Source organism: Lolium rigidum, chromosome 6, assembly GCF_022539505.1.
Source record: "Lolium rigidum isolate FL_2022 chromosome 6, APGP_CSIRO_Lrig_0.1, whole genome shotgun sequence".
In the NCBI taxonomy this organism is placed as follows: domain Eukaryota; kingdom Viridiplantae; phylum Streptophyta; class Magnoliopsida; order Poales; family Poaceae; genus Lolium; species Lolium rigidum.
The window spans coordinates 129,484,737-129,493,645 of record NC_061513.1 but is presented as its reverse complement, the minus strand read 5'-3'; the positions used below and the strand labels follow the sequence as shown (position 1 = coordinate 129,493,645).

At 38.8% G+C, this 8,909-nt stretch overlaps 3 long non-coding RNA genes across 7 annotated transcripts; all 3 read left to right on the top strand.

The window, feature by feature from the left end:
* On the top strand, positions 1–957 carry LOC124659393. Its single transcript, XR_006989559.1, has 4 exons — positions 1–131; positions 279–352; positions 453–823; positions 923–957. It is a non-coding gene; the product is annotated as an uncharacterized LOC124659393 (long non-coding RNA).
* A 1,006-nt stretch (positions 958–1,963) lies between these two features.
* Positions 1,964–6,760, top strand: LOC124666620. Of its 5 annotated transcripts, XR_006990951.1 has the most exons (6): positions 1,964–2,681; positions 2,785–2,993; positions 4,010–4,839; positions 5,201–5,317; positions 5,413–6,030; positions 6,628–6,760. It is a non-coding gene; the product is annotated as an uncharacterized LOC124666620 (long non-coding RNA). The 5 variants fall into 5 exon arrangements; XR_006990950.1 differs by having other exon boundaries at positions 1,964–2,954; XR_006990948.1 differs by lacking the exons at positions 1,964–2,681; positions 2,785–2,993 and having other exon boundaries at positions 3,399–4,839; positions 5,413–5,483; positions 5,860–6,030.
* An 82-nt stretch (positions 6,761–6,842) lies between these two features.
* Positions 6,843–8,676, top strand: LOC124666621. Its single transcript, XR_006990952.1, has 3 exons — positions 6,843–6,930; positions 7,095–7,175; positions 7,620–8,676. It is a non-coding gene; the product is annotated as an uncharacterized LOC124666621 (long non-coding RNA).
* The last annotated feature ends 233 nt before the right edge of the window (positions 8,677–8,909 follow it).

Sequence of the window (8,909 nt, the reverse complement as noted above, 5' to 3'; positions counted from 1 at the left end):
ATCTGGGCATCCGCGCCGGCGTCCTCTGTCTCCCTCGCCCCGGCCACCGTCTTCCTCCATGGCGCCCATTCTCCAGCGGCGTGACGTGCGTACGTTGGGAGGAGGCACCACAAATCGACTGCGAGCGCCAGGTACGCCTTTTTATGTGGATTCTTTGTCAGGAAGAAAAGGGGCGGCGTTGGGAAGCAGCTCGTGGCCATCCAGATTTTGGTTGATGTCCTGGGTGGAGAGGGGCTTCAGTACCTAACCTAACCCTTTTATGGATCTCCCCTAAACAGGATTAAACCGGTTTTGAAAGTAAATCACCTGAAGCTGGAAATAGCAGTGAGTACTGGGTTCAGTATTCCAACTGGTACGAGCCAACCTGTTCATTTGCTATGCCTGTTTACCATCTGATGACTATGCGCTAGCACATATATAATCAATTTACTGTCTCCATCGTGTTTTTCTAGGTGCTTTTCACGGTTTGTGGTTAGAGGCACATATTAATGTTAAGCTCACGGTGGAGCCTGATTATTTTCTCAGCGAGGATGGTGTGGCGAATGGCGGCCAGATGCTTCAGAGGAAGGGGAGCGGTGGGTTGAGGTCAAAATTGGTGGACTACTGGATGCCTAGAAGGAAGGAAGAAGGACCGGTGGCATGGCCTCGACAGGATGAGGAGGCGGGTCCCGGCATGGCCTGCACGACTGCATTTTCTTCTCGGTTCCTTTGCTTCCATGGGTGTTTGTGCTGGCTTGCATTGCGATGGATTACGTTGTGTTGGATCCGGCAAGGCCAGGTGATTCTGATGAAAGTCGGTGAGGTGCACAATGCTTGTAGAGTGGTGAGAACATGCTAGAATATCTCTCTGGATTCGTTAACACATATGATGGTGAATCTGCTTCTCTTGAAAGTCATGAAATATCTCCATTTTTCCTTGCAGCCTTCATAGATTACCAGGATTTTGAGCTCATAAAGCTTACGCATATTCGTTGTGGTTTTCGTATTGTGGCGAGAATTGCATCTCCATTTTTCTCAAAGTCGGAGCGGGGGTCAGTTTCTTTATATAAATAGTGTGGATGTTTTGTTTTGAATATACCCATGAATCAGATAACATAACTTTATATGTATGATAAATAGTGGAAAACTAATGATCTTTTCCGGTGTGAGGCTAAGCTGAGATAAATCTAGGATGGTTCCGCCCTGCTTTGCTTACCGATTCTGGATGGTTTTCTAGGATTTCTGATGGAGGGTTGTGTTCGTTGAGGGTCCTCTGTTTTGCTTGTTAAGTGTGCCTTCGAGTTCATCAGGTATAATATTAGTTTGCCTCTTTTCCTTTCTTTCCTGCTATCACAATAACTTTCCTTGTTTCCATTTCCTTTGTTATCATGCTGCTCGAGTGCATCTTGGTGATTTCGTGCTTGTTTTGGTGAGGATGAATCAGTACATTACAGTTGAGCTGACTGCTGAGGAAGTGTTTATGTGAATCTGATCATACCCACCTATATTTTTTGCTTGTAATGCACTCCACATGGATTCATGGGGATCCGTGGTCTTCTAGCTGAAGATGGATTTAGCCAAGAGTGGTGTATATCACAGAAACAAACTATCACAATTGCAACAGATGAGAGGATAGTTGATACATGTTTGATCCCTTTTCCGTGGGTTCTAAAACTATTATTTGGAAAATGTGGTAATACACAGCTAAACCCAACTCCATTTTAATAACTAGAATAGGAAAGTGGATTTAGCCAACGTCTGAGAGATACCTATATCACAGAAAGTAGGCTACCACTTACTGTTCGTATATTGTTTTATCTCAATAAGGGTCCCACTTACCGATCTCGAGTTCCTTTGTATATGGTTTCATTTGTAGGCACCTATTCAATATTAATTACCAATGTCCAGTAGGGTAACCTTATGCTGAATTAATGTTTTGCTACAAGTTATTCGCTGGAGGCCTGCTTTGGGAAAAGCGCTAAGTTTGATACATTTGATCATGAATAATAGCTTAGGCATTTGCTGTTAGAACATGACAAAATATTTTTTGAACCTCACATGATCATTGATGAAGAAAATGATAGTTTTTTCTGCACCCATCCACAGAAACTTGAAAGTATCCAAATATTTCCTGCCTCGAATAGAGGAAATATTATCTAAAAGCAGAAAGGAGTAAATTTTTTGGACACGATTAAAAATACACATTCCCCTTTTTTGGTCTCTCTATGAAATTTCCTGATATTAATATTGTGAAGATGAGTAATGAGGGGTTTGTTTTTTTGAATTATGGTATTAGTTTCTGTCAACTCTGTTCTGCATCTTTTGCAAGTGCTTTTATAATCTTATCCTAGGTTCAATATTCATACTTAGTCTAGCATTAATACTAATTTCAGCGAACTTATTTTAGCCTCTTGTCACTGGCACTTAAAAATGTTATACTGCTCTGTTATGACTTATTGCATATTTGAACTGGTTCAAATTTGACACTCTTTTTTTGAAACAAACTTACACTTTTTGTAGGTTATGTGAATTGTTATGTCAAAGAAAATATAGATCTGTTAATTGCATTGTTAAAGCATATCTCTGAATCAAGAGACAATGCAAAGAAACGGGAGTTTGGCTTTAGAGAAACAAAGGTCGAAACCATGTTCTGAATGCGAGTGGGCTGTTAGAGAAACAAAGGTGGATATCATGTTCTGAATGTGAGTGGGCTTAGTGCAACAATGTGAAAGGCTTCAAGGAAATGGAATTTCTTATGCAATCCTGTTCAATAAATATCTATTTCTGAATTTACATGTTCTATAGCTGCTTTGAATCTGCATGTTTGCTTGGGCGGGCGCTGCTTCGGGTCGACGCCGCCGTCGCGGCTCCTCCACACCATGGCCGACGTATGCTCGGCGGCGGCCTCCGACGAAACCCTAGCTGGGAGTGTTCCCAGCCGAGGAAGACCGAAGACCAAGCCACGACTGGGGAAGGTACGGCCTCCAGCACCCTCAATGCCTCAGCCCCCCATCGTAAGTTATGCTTTTCGATTGCTCCTTCTCCTCCTCGAACCTCTATATATGTAAACAGTGGAATGTGCATGATTTTTTTTATAACGAAAATGGTCCAGATATGATATTTCGAATGTGCATGATTTTTTTTATAACGAAAATGGTCCAGATCTGATATTTCTTGGTTGCTTATTTGTGATCTCTCCTTGCTGATAGAATGGTACTAACGAGAATGGTCCATATCACTAAATATGCTTGTTCATATGTGCTTTCTAAAGTTTGCTGGTTCATATTTCTTAGCATTTAAAAGTTACCCGGTTGCAAGCATTTTGAAAGGCCCATGAACTACTCTTCGTGGGATATGCTACTACATTAAGTGCAGGGCATTTCTACAGAATGTTCGAGTAGCAATTGGTGGTGGAATGAAGAATCTAATCTGGCCGTTGGTACATGATCCAATAATAGGAGAAATTTTCAGATTTTTACAACTTGGTCATGCTTTCACCTGATATGTCCCCGGCTAAAGGCCTACATGGCATGTTACAGATAAACAACAAAATAAATGTATATGAAGATAGAAATTCATCCCTGACCAAGAAGATTATTCAATGCATAGAAGTGTTAAGCATCAATGATTCTATTCCTGCATTATGTTTATCCTTCACTTAAAACCCTTGCCTGATTGTATTTATTGACCAAGAAGAAAGCACATACCAGCATTTTCAGCATCAGAAGCTTCTTCTTCATCACTTTCAGCTGATTCTACTTCATTTTCTTCAGGCAAACTCTCATCCAATGGTTCTCCTACATAATTTCCTTTATTTTTCCTATGCCAGTTAATTATATTGTCAGTTTTTTGGTCATAATTTCCAGCCACATAGTGTACTATAGTTTACACTTTCACTCCCCTTCGGATGCTAATTCAACCCCGAACATCGCTTAGCGGTTTGATGATGGTGTGAACATGTAGACATAACAACATAGCGTTGTATAAATCGTTATAGCCTCATTCTAATATTCCATTGCCTCTATTTTAGATATTGGTGAATTATCCATGATTATTAAAATAAATAGTACACCTGGATATGGATGCTATTTGGATGCCAAGTGACATGGTTTGAATGGGGCAAGATAGGTGCATGGTATCATGAAGAGGCCATGCTTTTGTGTGGGGTAAGATTTGAGTTGATCATGGCTGTTGAATATTCATTTTAATTGCACTTGATGGGTCTGCAATTTTTAGTTGCAGAGAAGTGCCGTAGTTGACAAACCAGGTGTTTTTGGTGCTTGACTACTCACAGTAACATTTGTTCTTGAGCTATTTTTTGCATCATGGGGAACTATATATCTGGCTATGTGTCACGGTCTATTGATATAACTGAAAATACATGTTCCTTCTTTGTCGTGTGTTTACTGTGTTAGATTGTTATATACTTCGGCTCTCTGCTATGTAAAATAAATGCTATCAAAAGAGACATGGTGTGGTCTCGCTGCTACAATCTCCAAATTCCGTTGTTTCAATTGTATATGATCTTACACTTGTTATTTCGGAGATACACTATGGAATCATATCATGTGCTTGCAGAGAGCAATACTGTTGTGTTTCTTCTCAAAAGATTGTTGGACTCCATTCAGGTCTACATGCCTGTATGATCTTGTTTTCATTTAATACCTATATCTCTTTCATTCAATTCTTATGTTGCCTTTCAACTCCAAGATCTGCCTGGTACAGAACTGATCCAATATTTATTCTGCTGCCGTATACTGTGCCTCTGAACAGAATTTCAACAATAGTGGTGCTAGGAGAGAGCCAGTATTTTTCCATTTACTCATCCAGTGGAGGTCTCGCAACAGGAGTAGTATTAAGGTCAGTTGTTTTTGACATAAAATGCAGAGCGGAGCTGCTTTTCATTAATAATAGAGGAATACAATTACAAGCTAAAGAAAGCGAGTAAAAGAGATCCCGAGGTGTAGCAAATTAAATAGGACGACAAGGTTTCAGATCACTTTTCTTATATTGGTTGTCCTAGCCACTCATTTTGTTCCATCATGTACTTTTTAAAATATCCTAAGCTGTAGCAAATTAAATAGGTGTTGGAAGATAATGTCTTATTCATTTGTCATAATTTTAATCAGCCTATCTGCCACTACAATTAAAGTATTATATAGTTGCTTATCAATGTACTGAACTTTATCTTGTCATTTTGCCGCTTGGATTTTCCATTAAGCTTGGTGAAGTATATTATGTTAGTGGACGAACAAAATACCATGGATGTCTTTGCTATTTTGGAGGCAATTCTTTTTGTGGGTTCACCTCTTGTGATTATCTATATGAGACATGCGTAGTAAGTTTTTTCACACGATACTGAGCTGCTAATTCAGAACATCGGGAAGCTTATGATTTCCAATTCCGAGTTATGAGCTCTCTCACTTTGAATAGGTATTTTGGTAGATTCAATTGTTACAGAAAAAAGGATATTTTGGCAGTATTTCTTCAGCTCCATTGAATAGGTATGGTTATTTTAAAATTTCGCAGTGACAACCATTTGTGTCCTTTTTATGGTTAAGAGTAACCTATTTGTTCACTTTCTTGACAGAGTGAGCAATTTGAATTTTTTTCTCGTCATGTGCTTGATGAATTGCTTATAAATGCATAAAAGAAAATATTAACAGATCCCAGATCACCTTAAGTACTCAGTATGCTTAGACTATACGGCTACTCTCTATAACTACTGTTAAGTAGAAGTCCTACATGTGATCCTCCTGTTATAGAAAGGGTGGTTACTACATCTGTAGCTTTGTGCTTAATCTGTGGTTTTGCATCTTTTTTCGCCCCCTTCTTAAATTTCATAGTGATAATATTGATTGCTCATGTTATGTCTAGCAGCAAGGCGTCGGTGTAGGCTTGCAACGGTGGTGACAGAAGGCAGGCTGTGATTGATCTTGAGATTGCCTTGACCCCTGTGTCGTAGCGGCTGCTGATTAGAAGATCTCTATCTTGAGAATTCAAGGACCCCTGGGTTGAGGAGGACTCGGCCGGGGAATGCATTCGTTGCTGGTGCGTGTGCTATGGTCCCTTCTCCAACTTTCGTTTTGGAAGCATTTGCAAGTAATTAAGCCAAATATTAACAATGTTCATCTTGTCTCATTCGGGATACTCATAAATTTGGATTAACCTTTATTATCTTATTCATAGAATATTTGGCTTCTAATACCTTCTAGAAAAAAATGTTTATCTATTGTGGCATGTGAAGTGATAGCACGTGCACCCCTCTGAAACTCAATTAAATTCTTTGTTCATTTCCAGATTTCACCATACCCATTTATATACCCAATTATATTCTTTGTGCACTACTTGGGTTACTGTTTTGGGAATATATCACTAACTTTTCTTTTGCCTGACTAGCTTTTCTGCGAACAAAAGGGGACTATAGAGCTTGAGGTGTTGTTTTTATTTAGAAAGAAAATAAATATGATAAGATCAGCCAGCTTTAATTATATGAATCAATTCCGAGCATTCTCGCTCCATTTTTTTTTATCACACATGGAGGAAGCGTAACACCCCAGAAATTATTATTTGTTTCCAGGAGTGGCGCTCATGGACTGCCAGGTTGCCGGTAGCTAAACTTTACTGATTCATTCTTCCTCCTTGTAGGAAGCTACTATTTAACAGGGACACAAGTAACAACAGGATTCCACATTTGAATAAGGATTGGAACGTGAATGTCGACGCGAGCTCAATACACTATGATCTGACCATCCAACCGTGTTTGACCCTTCCAGGTTCAATGTACGCATTGCAAGCCTGAAGAAATTAGTACCATAGATATGGCTTTGTGACTAGACTGATGGTACATTTGGTCTTACAGCCTGCAGAACATGCGCGAGAAAAATAATCCAGGAAAAAGAAGTGCTTAACATTGTTCTAACAGCAACTCAGCCAATTTTACAATACCTGGTTGGTCACAGGACTAATTTAGTTCTATAGTGGGCGACAAACCCTCTTAGTTATTGAATATTATGCATTTGATATTTCGCATGTTTGGTGCTCACTGATATACAATATTTCATATTTAGAGGCAAGAAAGTTGGGTTGGTTCTAATTTTAATTTTTGTTTTCAGGCTGGCCCATCAGATCCCAAGCAATTCCCCTTCATTTTAGCCGGGAACAAGGTTCATGTAGACACTGGAAGCAGGCGAGTGGTTAGTTTCTGGAACACTCAGCTTTTTTTTACCACAAACACTCTACAATTAATTCTGGTAGAAAAGAAAAACTCAATTGTTTACACATGTCCAGCTTTGCGTGGCGACGCATTTGATCTCTAAAAGTTTTCTTCGCTTACTGATTGAAAATGAGGATGGTACATGTGGTTAATTACAATCTCCTCCATTTGAATGATAGCATTTACTAATTGTTTTATCATGAAACCGGTTCTGTCGGAGCCAAGGTCCAGTTCATTTTTTATTTGCGGGATATAGATGTTTGTCACACATGGCCAGCTTTGCGTGTGTATAAAATAAGCTCTTACAGTGGACAAGGGAAACTGAATATTACTATAATTTCTGATCTTCTTATGTTGCAGTATCTTGAAAAGCCAATCAAGGTAGTAACATGTTTCACATGATGTCTCTGGTTATGTTAAACAGGAAAAAATGAAAGAGAAAAGAGAATAGGCAATTATGACAGAAGCACGGACATCTTGAATCAATGCATAAGGCAGGTTGTATCACTTTTCTTGATCTGGTTGATGGTTAGTATTCTCTTGTTAGAAGTCGCATCTTTGATGTCGGGGCCTGGGATTTTTTTTTAGTATGCTAATGGTCAGCCTGGAAGTCCGTGACATGTTTTCAACGACTGTGGTAGACCAGTTATTAAGTTGCATACTTTCTTCCTTGGTTTCTATTTTAGTTCTCAGATGTCCTCAATATTGCTTTGCTTCGCCATATCGGCTCACACTCTTGATGATCGAAAGCTATTATTTCAAAACTATGCTCTATCTTCAAAAGTTCAGATGTTTGTTTATGCTTTCTGTTTCTTCTGTTTTGGCAGGAAGCTATTTTAATCGTTTCTTTTGCAACAACAATTTAAAAACTTTGTTCTTTATAAAATTGACCAGGATTTGTAAACCAATACATTATTAACAGTAGTTGGTGAGACCTGAAATGTAGTATACCTAATTCCGCTCTGAAGATAAATATTTTAAGTCACTTATTGCACTCTCTTACCTGTTTCCAACAAATTGCGAAGATGGTGAACTCATTAGTATATTTTACTTTAGTGAATAAATTCATAATTGTTTCCCATCTTTGGATTTTTCCTTCAAAAATTCAGATAGTTTGGTTATGCTTATCTTGGTCAGACAAATATTAGTCCTCTTTTTTCCGGAATACAAATAAAAAGCATTCATGAAGGGAGCAAGCTTTACAAAACAACAGTGTTACTGTTAGTTCATGGGCCATGTAGCAGAGCATAGCTTACCCATTTCAAATGTAGGTATTTTGAAAGCATCTACGGGTTTGGAAAAATAGCAGGGCTTGTGAACTCGCTATTATCAGTTCAGGCTGCTGGCTCAAGATTCAGAATTGTTTCTCTTTTATGTGCTTTGCCTTCAAAAGTGTGGATACCTTATTATGTTTTCAGTTCCTTCTTTGGTTTTTACAGTTCATTTTGAAGCTAAAATGTTTGTTGCTTTCGTTTCCAAAATAAAATACGAGTGATTATGACGTAAGCGGAGGCTTTCACAAATTGTTTAAAAAATAGTATTTCAAGATTGTGTTATCGCGTGCATGTGTTCCCGCATGAAAGTAACTGTTCAGTTCCAGTACTTTAGCTGCCTACCTGGGTACGCTGCTGAAACTGGTGAATAAAATACTGCCTCATTATTGCAAAAGTTTCGAATCGGTAGACCATACTTCTAAGTGTACCATTTCCATCAA